Raw genomic sequence first — 15,828 nt, 5'->3', positions numbered from 1 at the left:
AAAAAAAAAATATCCAACCTGTTCTAATGGAATAATAAAACCAATCCCTCCTATTCTAGGGATGACTGTTTCTACTAAAGCCTCTTTTCTCCTTGATACAAATTCATTCTGAATTCCCATCCCTACCAGATAACACAACCCCTAATAGAAACACAAATGCTAAATGAGTAATTCTGTGCTGCGAGAATGGAAATAAGAGCATTTTTTATGTTTGCATACATAATAATGTTTCACATAGCAAACAATTACTTTTTTAACCTTTCAGTTACTGTTCTCAATAGATATGCCATTTTTATCCATTCCTTATTTCTGCTAAAAGAAATAGTAAAGAGCTGGGAAATGTCAGGTTGTATAGTATTGTCTGCTGCCTGCTGTGTCAGCCATCAGTATGTCGCCACTACATTCTATTCCACCAAATTGTTGAAAAAACTAGAGCTCTGCAATTCATATTATTTTTGAAGATTGGTGCCAGGTTATTTTTCAATTCACAAAAATTTAAAGTAATAATATGCATATGCCATAAGTATTTTAAATGTAATTAAGACTTTAACTTTGGTTTATTTAAACACAGTGCAGCTCCATGAGATTATTTTGTTGTCGTAAATCCTGCAAACTCAGTCTTTTTAATAAGGAAGCTCCTTACCCTCTTCATTTATATCACCTAATATTGCTAGCCCATTTAGACTCTGTACAACTGGAATTCAGCCTTTAACACAACACTAAAAATCTTTGTTCGGGGAAATATTCTCAAAAGAGTATGCACCAAGTAACTACATACCTAAGAGCCTAGCTGGGGTCAAGAGCATTGAAACTTTTACAGAAAACTTCAGGCTGTAACAGGTTGATTCATATAAAATGTCCTTGCAGTTAAATTAGGTTCTTGCTTGATCGCCAGCAATCAAATATATTTTTTGGATCTCACATTTCCCATATGCCATTCAATAACAATCTCACTGGCATCACTATCACCATCTGTTCAAGAAAGGTCAGGATTTATATGAACAAGTTAATTCCAAGAAACATAATATTAGAAATGGTTTAAATCAAAAGGTTATACAAATTAATTTCTTTGTTACAGCTGTTGAGCATTAAGAGAGGCAAGGTCCATTCAAGTCAGTGGGCAGATTCTCCTTCAATGGGCTTTATAACAGCCTCAAGAGTACCCAGAAGCTCTTTACATTTTTCTGTCCTCTAACACTAAGATGGTGAGCGAGTGCCTAACAGCAAATCAGAAAAACAGGTATGTGAAGGAGGTGAATCAGCATGATTTATATTGCATGGGTTCCACTTCTGAAGTGTCCAGCTACAGGGTATTTCCTTTCCTTTAGTGCCAAGACTTTAGCTCAGACCAGTATCAACTTTGTTGTCTTCCATAGAAATTTGATTAGGTACAAACTGAAAACATTTCTTAGCATTAAACTAATGTTCCAGGAAATACAATCCCGTTTGGTTTAGCAAATCTAGAAATTGCTTTACCACCAATGGAAAAATCCCAGAGGTCTACCCAGTTAGGTACTAGACACTGGTGATGTTTTAATATTTCAAAATCTGAGTACACAATCAGGCACAGATTGAACAGATCTTGTTTTCATAAAGTTATAAACATGCAATCTTTGGAAGGGATATAAGAAGGAAAGTCTACAAAGCTGAGCAAAATGTTACACTAGAAATGCACATTACAGAGCAGACTTAGGGTTTCATTAATATTCACAAAATATGTGATTTGACTGGGAATTCCTCAATTTCTAAAAGATATTTGAGATAAAAATAAAAATAGAGAGAATGTGTTAATAAAAACCTGTGTACCATTGCAGAAAAAAGACCAGTTTAAAATTTCAGACAAAGATGATCCACCTTCTTGAAATTCTTTGTGTGCATCTATCTTTCTAATATTAGGAGCTATCTGTAGTTCACGAAGTTCAAACCTACATTGCTGACCTCCTGCCAAAGCCAGCTGTTGTTATGAGTGACAGACTAGTAATGAGTTAAGGTCTTTTCAGCTGTTTCAATACCTCCATGTTACTATAGGCCATCTCTAATCAAAAGGTGGTTTTCGAGACATGCACTGGTAGATACGATAAAAGAATTATCAGACATTAAGGAACACAGATATTACAGGTGTATGTTTATAGCTGGAGAACGTGTGTAAGCAAAAAATTCTACTTACATTTGTAAGTAGAGAAACAAAATAATATTTAAAAGCTCACAGGGATGTATTAAAAAGCTACTGCTTTCTGGTAGTCTTTATGTTTCCTATATTATTACCTGTGCAGTGAATACTTCTTCAATACACAAGCCAAAAATATTGCTCAAATCTGTTGCCCTAAGTGGTCATTGCTGATGGAAAAGCTCTGAGTTTGTTACACATCTCTGTCCATGCAGCAATCCCACAAGCTTCTGAGTGATAAACTGATACAATGCAGCAAAACTCAGGCAAATTTACTCAAACAGCAACACTGATAGTGAATCCTTTGATGCATGCCACTTCAACCATAACATTGCCCCTTTCATTTAAATCATTTTTCTCAAATCCAGTTACCTGCTTTTCACACCTAACCCTGTAACAAAATTGCCTGCAGGCCTCTCAGAACGGAAGGCGAGTGAGCTCTGTGAGAGGGAGGATAAGTGTATGGACAGAAGCTCAGGGAGAGAGAGGGGAAAGGAAAGGATAATGTAAAGGGAGGCTGACCCAAGACCCTAAATAACCAGCTTTGCTGCTCCTTGGCTGCCAAAACAGTCTGGGGAGCCTGATCAGCACCAGCTGCAAGATCTTCCTGTAGCAGCAGCCTCTGCCCACTTGGGTATTGCCTCTCTCGTGGGTGGGTGACTGCGGCAGCTGCAGGATCTCCCTTGCCTTTGCAGGGCTCTGGCACTGGCAAAACAAACAGTGTGATTCACTTCTGCGCCCTTGCAAGTCTGCACTGCAATCTGTGGCTAAATTTTACCTAAAAGGTAGGAAGGAAAGGCCTGAAAATTAAACTCATGGGAAAACATAAAAAAAGAGAAAAAGGAATTGTTAGGCCAGCCCTGATGTGATTTTGTTTTCAGTGTGACCTTACAGGTTAAAGTCAGGTAGAGAGTTCCGGCAGGCTGCAGTTACTGCAGCATAAACTCAGAAAATCTGACATTTATTTAGACAAGCCATTACTCTACAGATCAGCAAGCTTCCCAGCCTCATGACCTAACTTGTACAGAATAAGGAAATACTGCCTTTGAAATCTTAATTATTAATAGTAATAGGCTCTTTCCCCAATGCTACCATAGTTTATACGTCATGCAGGCTAAAGGACTTAACAAAGAGCAAGATGAACACACAGATGATTTAACTTGGTCCTTATGCCATGTTTCCTTCCCTTCAAGCATATTTCTCAGCTTCAAACAACTCCTCATTTTTCCTTGTTTCCAGTCTTTGGGTGTTTTCCCCCCAGAACCATTATTCCATCTGACTGCCAATCCTAAATACCCAAAAGTCATGTCCTGTTTCAAAAAAAAAGGTATGGCTTAGGTTTCAGGATGTTGGGGAGTTTTTAACTTGACTTTTTTTACATTTTGGGCAAAAAATTCTAACTTTGCATTTGCGTAGAGCACGACCCCATCTTAAACAAATGAGGAATATAATGTAATCGCATGACTTTTTTTTTAATTAACAAAGTTCCCATATTGTGTAACCTGCAATAAAAGCCTGAGGCAGCTCACCACACAGCACGTCTGTCACTTGCCAGAAGTCCTATTTTCCTTCCAGTCCCTCCATGTCCCATCTCAGGCTTTTACCCAAACCATACTCCTCAAGCCCCTTGTCTGCTTGCTTTCACCTTCTTCACCTTTCCAGTGTCTTTGTTTCGTTCCAGCATGTACCCTTGCTCAGTTTGTCTCCGGAATCAGCAGCCTGGAGAACTGTCTGGTCTGCACTCATTGCACACCTCTCCTGACCTGAACTGCTTCATTCCCCCTCCAGGAGGGGTCAAAGCACACCAATGAGCCTTTGTTCTCTGCCTCCAGCACTCATATGCCTGCCTGCTTACCCCTGACTGGCATTCCCAAATCCTCCCAGTGCTCTGGCACCCCTTACCCCCAGCCTTACCAGGGGCAGAGGGCATCCTTGGCTCATATAGGATCATAATGGAGCAGATAATCTTAAGTGCTGTCCATCATGCAGCATGTACAAGACAACCAGGTGATGAGGCCCAGTCAGCATGGGCTTGTGAAAGGCAGGTCCTGCTTGATGAACCTGATCTCCTCCTTTGACAAGGTGACCTGCATAGTGGATGAGGAAAAGTCTGTGGGTGTTGTCTTCCTAGACTTTAGTAAATCCTCTGACACTGTCTCACACACCATTCTCCTGGAGAAACTGGCTGCTCGTGGCTTGGATGGGGGTACTCTTTCCTGGGTAAAATACCTGACCGCATGGAGAAACTTAAAGAGTGGTAGTGAATGGAGTTAAATCTCGTTGGCAGCTCGTCACCAGTGGTGTTCCCCAGGGCTCAGTACTGGGGACAGTTCTGCTTAATACCTATCCACAATATGGATGAGGGGATTAAGTGCACCCTCAGTAAATCTGAAGATAACACCAAGCTGGTTGGGCGTGTTGATTTGGTTAAGGGTAGAAAAGCTCAACAGAGGGATCTGGACAGTCTGGATCCATGGGCCAAGGCCAACTGTATGAGATTCAGCAAGACTCACTGCTGGGTCTTGCACTTGGGCCACAACAACATTCAATACCTTGGGCTTTGGGAGAAGTGGCTGGAAAGCTGCAAATTGGAAAAGGACCTGAGGGTGTTGATCAACAGCTGGCTGAACATCAGCCAGCTTGTGCCCAGGTGGCCAAGAAGGCCAAGAGCATCCTGGCTTGTATCAGAAATAGTGTAACCATCAGGACTAGGGAATTAATTGTCCTGCTGTACCTCAAATCCTGTGTTCAGTTCTGGGCCCCTCACTACAGGAAAGATGATGAAGTGCTGGAGCATGTCTAAAGAAGAGCAATGAAGCTGGTGAAGGGTCTTGAGCACAAGTCTCATGAGGAGCAGCTGAGGGAACTGTGGTTGTTTAGCCTGGAGAAAAAGAGGCTCAGGGAAGACCTTATTGCTCTTTGCAACTGCCTGAAAGGAGGTTGTAGTGAGGTGGGTGTTGGTCTCTTCTCCCAAGTAACAAGCAATAAGACAAGAGGAAATGGCCTCAAGCAGCATCAGGGGAGGTTTAGATTGGATATTAGGAAAAATGTCTTGACTGAAAGGATTGTCAAGCACTGGTACAGGCTGCCCAGAGAAGCCGTTCAGTCACCATTCCTGGAGGTACTTAAAAGACTTGTAAACATGGTGTTTAGGGACATGGTTTAGTGATGGACTTGGCAATGCTGGGTTGACAGTTAGACTCTATGCTCTTAAAGGTCTCTTCCAACCTAAATGATTTTATGATCCTGCCCCTTGACAAGGCAGACAGCCCAGATGCCTTGCACCTGTGATGCCCACCAGCAGCTTTGTCTTCTAATTCCTGGAACACACAGACAGGGAGTCAGCATTTGCTTGCTGTCACATTTGGGTTAATGTCCCAGAAAAGAGGGTATTTCAAAGCAGATCCCAAAGCACTGTAGCAAAGCAGTTTTTTAGATTTATCTTGGAAAAAGGAACTCCTCCTGCATGGGAAAGATGCCCTCAGTGGGGTGAAAGCTCAAAACATCATCAGCTTGAAAATCTAGTAAGTGTATGGTAGTGTCCAGTATAAGAGCCTGGATAAAATTAGAGATTAATTTAAATTTACTTAATTATATTTATTAATTGTAATTCAATTACAGTTAAAGGATTTAATTTTAATTAGTGATCCCGATTTAGACTGCACAGCAGCAGGGATGTCCAAGCCAAAGCTGCCACCCAGGCCTGAGCAATATGAATGAGAGTTTTCTTCATTGTGATAAAAAAACAGGCCAGTGAGGGTGATGCAGGGACTGGGAAGAGGAAAAAGAAGAATGAAAAGGATGAAAAGAATTCTGTTTACTTTGAACTAACGGTTGACTATCAGTGAGAAATGTGCCAGGATTTTAGATTAAGTGGAAAGGAGGAAGAGCAGAAAGAGGAAAAAAAAAAACAAAAACAAAAACCTCAGTGCTTGCTCTTGGCTCCTCCCCTTCCTTCCACTCTTCCCAAGAGCATTAGAAAACAGTGACAAAGAGGAAAGAATTAATTGTGTGGAGAGGAAAGAGCAGAGAAGTGTTAAAAAAAAATGTTGAAGACTTCAGGGGCAAACCTTTGGGTTATTGCCAGATTCTTTTGTTCGCCTTCCAAATGCATCTGGAGATGATAGAAAGTGATAATTAAGAAGAAAAGAACAGTTTAAGAGAAAAAGCAGAATTATGTGCTTGCGTAACTGGTTACAACAAAGAATTTTCAAATCCATTAGTCACTGAAGATAACATTAAACAACAACTATCAGAGATAAACATTTGATAGATTGTACCGTAGGGCACTGTTTGAGCCAGACAAGCAATCTTTGGCTTGCTAATGTAACAGCAAAGCAGTTGCAAAAGACACTTGGCACTTCCTGGCACTTCTTAGAGAATTTCCACAGTGCTCTGTGCACACCACAGTGACCTGATCACACCTATTCATCAGAGATGGGAAAGTAAAACTCTCAGAGGACAACATCTGCAGAGGATTTAAAGATTGGTCATTGTACACAGATTTGGATCACTTCACAGATGTTATTACTTCAGGCTTACTGAAAGCCAATGCAAAATATCTAGGAATGTAGGTCAGTTGTGGTTGAAGAGATGGCTTTATCCCATAAAGACTCTGAAAAGGCTCAAGCCACTCTATAACTTCTGTCACCAGCCATACTTAAGCACCTGGTATTAAAACATCCACTATCATAGCCAAGCTTGTTCCTCAACTCACCCTGTCTCAACAGCATGAATACACTACATGTGTTTCTGGGTTTTTAGCTACAGCCTCAGGGATGATGACCCTCTACCCAGCAAAGCATCTGAGACTGCAGTAATTGGCTGTGTCAATCCTAAAACTCCCATTGGATCTCACCTTCTCCAGGAGCGCAGGACCACATTTTTCCTAAGGCTGCAGACTCTTTGGTTCTCTAGCTGCACAATTAGAAAGAAAGGCCTGCTGGAAAGTAGGAGGTAAGCAGAATTATTATAACATCTGTACTTGAGTAAGACAATGAACTCCACAGCAAATTCTGAGAATTATCTTGTAGAGAAGAGCTGCCAATCTTTAGGCAAGAATTAATATCTAGGGAGATGGTGGAAGAAAGGATAAAAAGAAGTAAAGCACTCCTTTCCAAAAAAAGAAAAAAGGCAAGACAGTGTTTCTTCCTGTAAATTTATCTTTACTGTTAAACAACAAATGGAACAAGTACTAAAAAAATATATTTACTGGCTAGCAATAAGTTTGCGTGAATCAAACAATATAAATCATAAAAGAAAGAGCTTGCCAGAAATCCATGACTCTTTCCAAAAAATCAATTATAAAATTAGTGAAAGAAGTGAATTACCATGTGACAGTAAGAACCACATCTGATACGTTATAAAAATCATAACTGAAAGATTAATTCCAGGTGACCTGGATAGCAACATTGCCAAATGTGACTATAGAAGTTATCTATAGTTATATTTAACATTTGGAAAGAGCAAAGAATGCAATCCGTAATAGTGTGAGTTTTAAGACATGTCTTACTTAACATCCACAGGACAGAGAAGACGGCATTCCTGGACAATTATTGCATTAATGTCCTTTCAACCTTATCAAAGAAACATTTTTCTTTAAACCCTGTGTGAATGGACATAATTCAATTGCACGCTGCAGTTTTCCCGCTACATAGTGGTGTTCCTCCTTGAACTCATGAGCCATGCAATAACCTCTTGACCTTGTTCGGAGATCTGATCTTTTGGACTAGCTGAGGAATGTCCACTGAAAGTCTATGTGACACCTATAAGAAATTAGCTAACACAAGAATTGCTAAATCAAGAGGCAGATAGTAAAGAGATTATTTCACTGCATGGTCTAAACTGCCTTCCATACAGCTCCAGCGTTTCTCCTCTGATGAGCTGTGAGCTTGCAGGGAGAAGGATTTGGTATTTTGAAATATGCAGCAACACACTGAAGAAATGCTGCATTATATTGCAGACATCTGCCATGAGACAGTATTCTTACGGACTTTGGGACATTGAGACATTATATCCATTTGGGAGAACCCTTTTTACTGGCATGGGTTACCTTCAAGGAAAGATATAAAAAAGAAAATCACATAAGCTATTTTGTCTAAGTGATGACTAAGACCACATCAGTGGCCTTCAGAAACTTAAAAGATACCAAGAAAGAAGAAAACATACTTAACAACATGAAAAAACGCATATGTATAAAGGGTCGGGTGAAATTAAGAGGAAAAGGTAGAAATAATCCTATGAATTCATGAAATATTCCTGATACCGAAGAAGTCTTCCAAAGCAGTCATCAGCCAGTGTCCTGGGATTTCTAACTCTTGAGCAGGTCAGATATTTAAAAATAATCAAACCTATGGAAAATATGCCTGAAGTTACTTTAAAAATCACCTGAAATAGCTTTTAATCTTTTAACTTTTTGTTTTGTTTGAAACAGTGCTATGTTACTCCTTAACAAAACAGTGGCCCAGGTACAACATTTTATTATGAATTTAAATAGTTTGAGTTCAGTTATAGGCAGGATTGAAACACAACGTGCACTGGAGCTCTGTAGAAGAGCTTTGCTATTTCTAGGACCTAGAGTTCTAAATTTGAAAGGTCCCACAACCTCTGTATACCCATGAACAGCCTTCCACTTATCTGATTGCTGAGGAACAGCCATCCTGAGGTCTGCCTGCTGTCCTGAATTTAAAAATACACCCTTTTCCACAAATTCTGTCCAAATACTCTGCTTTGTGCTGTATGCCAGGCCTAATCTGTTAGTCCTTTACGCCAGACTGCTTCTTTGAATGATTTACTCCATCTCCCAGTTTTCACTGACACAGAAATTACTTTCTCTGGATTTTTTTATAGAATCTTTGAATGCAACTCCTCCATACCCATGAACAAGCTTAACCAGCACAGACAAAGGCCTTAAAGAGCTATGAGTTTTCCAAGGTCTGAAACACAGATGTCTCGTTTTGGTAATGCTGTATGCTATTGACCTTACTGCAAATTTGATATCTCCCACTGGTGCACCCTCCAGACATGATTTGCTAGGTAAGGGCTGGATTTCTTTTTGTCAGGTTGTTTTGTTTGTTTTTAGAAGCTAATTTCAGTTTCCATCTTTCATTTAAAGAGTTGATCTTAATATTGTTTCCCTTTTCAACAAGCAATTTATACACAAAGATAGAGCCAATTGTCAGACTATGAAGGATCTTAACTAGTGACGAAGGAAACACTGATTTTATATTTCTTTTCAGTTTTGAATTTTTCTAAGTTTTCTAATCCAAGCAGAATCTTCTTTCCCTTGCCTTTCCTTCTTTCCCTTATCTTCCTGTGCCATTTCTCATTCAAGAGAAAATTTAGGAAAACAGATTAGGACTTAATGTATGATACATATATCAGTTATATCCAACTCTGAAATACCGTCCTTTGAATAAAGCTTGCACAGAATAAACTGGTATGTTTGGGATTTTATCCTCTTCAGTTTCTCTTGATTTTTACTGTATAGAATCATAGAAGAGTTAGGGTTGGAAAGGACCTTAAGATCATCAAGTTCCAACCCCCCTGCCATGGGCAGGGAGGGACACCTCACACTAAACCATATCACCCAAAGCCTTGTCCAACCTGGTCTTGAACACTGCCAGGGATGGAGCATTCACAGCCTCCCTGGGCAGCCCATTCCAGTGCCTCACCACCCTAACAGGAAAGAATTTCCTCCTTACATCCAATCTAAACTTCCCCTGTTTAAGTTTTAACCCATTACCCTTTGTCCTATCACTGCAGTCTCTAAGGAAGAGTCCCTCCCCAGCATCCCTATAGGCCCCCTTCAGATACTGGAAGGCTGCTATGAGGTCTCCACGCAGCCTTCTCTTCTCCAGGCTGAACAGCCCCAACTTTCTCAGCCTGTCTTCATACGGGAGGTGCTCCAGTCCCCTGATCATCCTCATGGCCCTCCTCTGGACTTGTTCCAACAGTTCCATGTCCTTTTTATGTTGAGGACACCAGAACTGCACACAATGCTCCAGGTGAGGTCTCGTTACCTTTCTAACTCTGTTTCTGAAGGAGGGACCATCTTCTTTCCTCTTCCACTGAATCATAATGGTATTTAATATATTTGATTTCTTTCTATGCCACTCAGTTTGCCCAAAAACTTCACCCGGAAATATCTCCTGGAAGAAGGTCAAACGAGAGCCTGATGAAATAATGTACACAGAGGTGTCACAGGAAGGGAGATAGTATTTCTCCTCTTCTGGGCATTGGTGGAGGGAGTCACACCCAACCTACTTTCTGAGGAAAGACAATGCTGTTAGGAAATTGCCTTGGCTTCTGGTAGAATGGCAGTATTGGAATTATTTTTCCATTGGTTCAGACAGAGGGTCCGTTTCTTTTAGTGTCTCATCTCCAGCGCTGACCAGAAGCAGATGCTCAGGGAACAAGTACATAGAATATTTCTGAGCACATTACTACCCTCTGGCTATTGTCATCTTGGGGTATTTCCTGAAATGGATCTGGTTTATCCATTTATTGACCTTCGTTTATTCACTTACTCACCATGTGCATAATCTTTTCCACATACTTAGAATGGTTTGGGTTGGAAGGAACCTTAGAGATCCTCTACTACCTCTTACCTGCTTGCCCTTGAATATTTGTTAACTATCGTACATGTGAATTACCCATAAGATGCTTTGACATGAGCTTTTGAAATCTATTGACTGCTGCAGTTGAAAAATAATGATAATTTTAAAAAATGTCTGTTTGTTTTGAACCTGGCTTCTGTTACCTTTGGTGTAGTGAAAGAAACGATAAACAGTCAATGACACACAACTTTGCAGATTTCTATCAAATGCCTCCTAATTAATCTGTTTTCAGGGTGACGAGTCTTAACCTGCACCACGCATGAACAAGAACTGAGAAACCTGTCACACTTAAGAGGCACTGCTAACAAAGATCCTCTCTGCAGGTGCATAATTCTGTTTTCTAAACAAAAGATGATTCTTTCACTACTCAGACTTGTTTGTTTTACAGTTCATTTTGTTTAGACTGTAGCCAAGAGGCAGATATTAGTTTATATGTTCTATATTAATTTTACAAGGAAAACTAACCTAAGAAATACTAAAGAATATAGTAAAATCAAATGCATATTACAAAACGAGAATATTTGGATAGGCAGTCAGAGCATCTCATGCACACATAGAAGCCATTAATTTGCTAATTTATCACTGATGGATCCTCAGATGAAGAATTAATTTCAATTTCTAGAAAAATGTAAACAAGTCAGAATCCAGGGGACCGTAACAGTATTAGAGGATTTAAACAGAGAAGATGGTGAAAAGATAAAAGAAACTGTACTAACTGGGTTTCTTTTCTCTGAAGCAGAGGCTGGGAACAGTTACGACAATGATCTTATGATGAGTAATAGAGCGTTATAAAAGGACAGTAATCAATAGTTTACAGTGTCCACCATGAGAAAGAAAATTTGCAGAATAACTTAGACTGGATATTACAAAGAGCTGTCTAACAGTCAGGGAGGGGAAATACCAAAATAATCTAAAGAGATCTGCAATCTCCTGCTCTGAGTGTTTTTAATATCTTCCAGGGTGGCATACTTGATACTTTCACATTCTATGGAGATAAGTAAGTGATAGTCTAAAATCCCTGTCAGCTCTGCACTTCTATGGTTTCTTATTGATGTAACATGCAGCGTTAATGGGACACAGCTGCCTAAAAGCATTTTATGAGTTCTGGTAGCTAGCCAAAGAGCCAATATATGGACCTTCAAATAGCAGGACTAGGACACAAGAGCTATTGTTTGTAGTCATATGGTTTTATTTGTATGTTACCTGGTTCAAAAAAATAAATCTTGCCTATTCACTTTTTGCCAGTCCTGTCTGTTTAAGGCATACAAAGTGGGGAAATAACATAATTGAACCTCGTATTATGAATTCAAAATTTCCAAATTGCTAAGTGCATCAGGGTCTCTCAGCACAGTGCAAACAGAATTTGGTCTTAGGAATAGGGATAATCACAACTTTGTTCCAATTAAAACATACTTCTGTGTTGTTTCCTTTGCTTAGCATTACAATTAACATGACCTAATGGGAGCTCAAGCTTCAGCATATTCCCCAGGATTATAAACATTCCAGTTCTTCATGAACTATAAAAGTCACACACCTTCCATTTGCTTGTGGCAGAATTTACTGTGATACCACAAGCAGAAGTACATAAGCACTGGCTGCTGCATCTAATGAAAACAAGGCTCAACATTAAGGCCTTCTCTTGACAGCTCTGCAGTGGCAAGTGTGAACAGTACTGTCCCACTAGATACTAACAGATGACTACTGAAAGGTATCACACTAGTGAACTTTAATTTGACAATCTAACTTCATTCTTGATACACATGTCTCATTTTAGCTTCCTATATAATTTGTGAAAAAAGGCAAGTCCTAAACTATGGACTAAACCCTCTCCATTGGGCAGACAACCAGATGTGATGCCTAACAGGCAAAGCGTGAGTCTTCTTTTGGTGCAAGCTGCCAGCATCAGGTAAAGAATATTGTAGTATGTAAGGGTTTTGTTTTACCAGGGAGCTCATTTTCTCTCATTAAGCAGGCAAAATCTTCTAACAGAAACAGATGCAAACTACTCAGTAAGAACCACTAAGAATAAATATCTAGGTAAATACTTGTAAAAAAAATTGGTACACAAAACATTTCCCTCTTCCAAGCAGATTCAAGAAGTAAAATAAAACTATACACACACCTGCCAACATCATGAGGGAGAAAAAAACCCACCATGTTTAAATATACTTCAATTAATTACTGATGTTGTGGTTAAAAAGTACTCAGACATTGTGGTAGTAATTCAGATTCACCCGGTAGCTATACACAGCTTTTACACACCTTTAAGTGGTGTGTAAAGTGACAGTTTAGTGACTGCCAGTTTCACTCCTGTGTACTGATGCACTGTCGTACAATCTGCATGTATACTATAATATTGCTGGACTGCCTTGCAGGGAAAACCAACTAATTTTCTCCAAGAGAAGAATTAACAGAACATTATCAGAGTTGCAAAGTCCGGCATTCAAAGTAAGGGAACATCAAGGCTAAAACCCGTTGTCTTTGTTTTCATTTTTACATTTGCATTGCCAATTTGCTGTATACATCTTAACATCAATTTCATTTTCTTCTTCGTTCCAACTGAATAACTCAGTCTTTCATAATTTATTCTAAAATCTGACCTATTGTTAAGGTCAGTACAATAGGCTTTTTGACACCTTCTCCCCTCCACACGTTGTAAGTATAGGTGTCCTCTTCAGTAACTCCCTAGTGAAAGTACCAGCCCGTGTGACTTACTTACTAAAATTCTTTGCTGTTGGCCTTACAATAACATTAAAAAAAAACTGTGACATGAAATTTCAGGCTGTCCAATCCCCTTGTTTTGCACATGTGTTAGGCAAAGAGAAATGTTTTCAGGGTGTAGACAAACAAGGGCAAAATTAAGGCTGCATGGGATACTTTATCTCTGGAATCTACTCATTCTGAGTTCCTGACACTGCAGAATTGCTGATGCATTTAAAATAGGTGCTGTTCACAGGTTTGAAAAATAAACTAATACCCTTCTTTTATCAAAACTTCAATTATGTGCTGCTGACACCCTCAATTCAAGTGAGGAACTATGGATCCACCACAAAGCTACATGCTGTCCCTTTTCTTACAGACTTCCTTGAGCTGCTGCTTCCCCTCACATAACTCTTCCCATTTCATCTTTCTTAGCCAGTTTTGGTCTTACTGCTTGGCCTTCTGATGCGAGTTCATCTTCTAATAGTGTGGAATGGCTTTTTCACCTTTCCAGTCCCTCCCTTAGGAAACACCTGCTTAGCTTATAGGGCCTGCCAGTCCCAGTTCTCTTCAAGCCTTATAAAATAGCCTCTTGCCTTGGTCCCTACCCAAGGTCAGGCTCTCCTCTTATTCTTTTCAGGTTTATAATCTTATAGTTTTATAAAGCATAAGTAAAGAGACAGAGCCTCTGGTCTTCATAGTGATGTCTAGAGCCAGCATAACAGCAACACTCCAGGAACTTCAGTTACAGGCAAGATCTGCTCAGCCCTGCACTTTCCCAGCTCAGGCATGCAGAGATAAACTTCAGAAAATAAGGCTGAAAACATCTAGCGAGTGTGAGCATTTTTGAATTACACGTTCTTTAAGCAGCTTACAACTTTGCCAGATTTGGGCTGATTTCACAGAGATAAAAGCTGTCCTTTAGCCAATGGCCACTTCACTTCCAAGTGTGAAGTCTCCACTCAGAAAGCACAGATGCACTCAGGCAAGAAAGTTTCCTTTAATGAGGGCCAAGAAGGAACTGAAAAAACCTTGGGCAGCCCACACAGTATACGTGAAAAATCCATTAGGGTCCACATTTTTCATATTAATACAAAGCCTACACTGACTCTCCTCCCACTAATGAAATCATGAAATGATGACCTACGGATCAAAGGTCCCACAGCTATATTTAGAGTTCCACAAACAAGAGATTATCTTTATTGTGCAAAGCAGTTTCTCTAGTCTTATTAAAACAAAATAAGATAGGGACTGATTGCAATTCTTTCCTACATGAAGCATTTCAGCCAGAATTTTTCCAACAGACCTGCAGCAGTTATGCACCCCAGCATAAGAGGAAGTCAGATTTCAACTCGGCTATAGTTTGACTATGTAGTAAACATCTGAAAACAGTCTGCAATGGGAAGTGTCAGACAACTTTACTAATAGGTGGAGCTGATATAACCACTTTATCATGGGGAAACACACTACATATGCAAGGAGATCAGTCCTAAAACAACCTCCTTCCCGTTATTGCCCTGCAGATCCAGTAGCTCCCACACTTCAAGCCACTTGAATTTTGGCAGCCCAGTGACTAACAGCCAGAGGCACAATTTCAAGCTGATGATAAAACATGAACCTCTCAAAACAACTCATAACGGCTTTTCCAGCTTGTAATTTTCAATGGGCGAAATTAACAGTAGTTGTACACTTGCTGCTACATTAAATGTTGTAAGTTATCAGTAATTTCTGGAAATTTCTCCAGACCTGAACCGGTAGCTGATACGTATTTTCTGATACACTCAATAAACAGACTTCGAATGGAGACAATGGTAATTATGTATTACCAAGGGTAAGGCTATCTCATAGGTACTTCCATAACCTAGTGCACAATGTAAAAGGCTATTTTGATGCCAGTGGGTATTTCTGCAACATGGAACTCCACAGGGAGCTGTACACAATGGGTTTTGCTTAGAGTACAGTAGACAAGCTGTCATTGCTGCTTTGGGAAAAGGGCACCCTACATCTTACTGATTATTGCTCCAGAAGCCAATTCTCCCAAAAGCAGGCTGAGAGAGTCCTGCTCTCATAGTTAGAACATGAATGCACAATGGGTACAGCACAGACAAAACACACATTGACTTACTGTATATATAAATATAGACATGCAATTAAGTCACAACAGATACGAATCAAAACAGAAACAAACAAAAAAATTACCTACTTTGACAGATTCATACCTGCAGTCTTCTCATTTTAAAGAAAAAAGCCAGGAGAGGGAATATTCAAATTTCTTGCCCATTTGGGTGGTTTCTTTGCACATGTTCCTGAATTTTCAGCTATGATGAGATCTGCTCATTGGCA

At 39.8% G+C, this 15,828-nt stretch overlaps 1 protein-coding gene across 1 annotated transcript in view; it reads right to left on the bottom strand.

Annotated features, from left to right (window-relative positions):
* Positions 1 to 15,813, bottom strand: part of ESR1 (estrogen receptor 1) — a 178,948-nt gene extending 163,135 nt beyond the window's left edge. Inside the window, exon 1 of the mRNA XM_062640890.1 lies at positions 15,705 to 15,813. The gene's annotated coding sequence lies outside the window, so the exon portion shown is untranslated. The remainder of the gene's footprint in view (positions 1 to 15,704) is intronic.
* Positions 15,814 to 15,828: the final 15 nt, after the last annotated feature.

This window comes from Pezoporus occidentalis, unplaced genomic scaffold, assembly GCF_034315485.1.
Source record: "Pezoporus occidentalis ecotype Australia unplaced genomic scaffold, CSIRO_AGI_Poc_V1 ctg67, whole genome shotgun sequence".
Lineage (NCBI taxonomy): Eukaryota > Metazoa > Chordata > Aves > Psittaciformes > Psittacidae > Pezoporus > Pezoporus occidentalis.
Note: the sequence above shows the minus strand (reverse complement) of the source record. Positions and strands in the feature narration are given on the sequence as shown.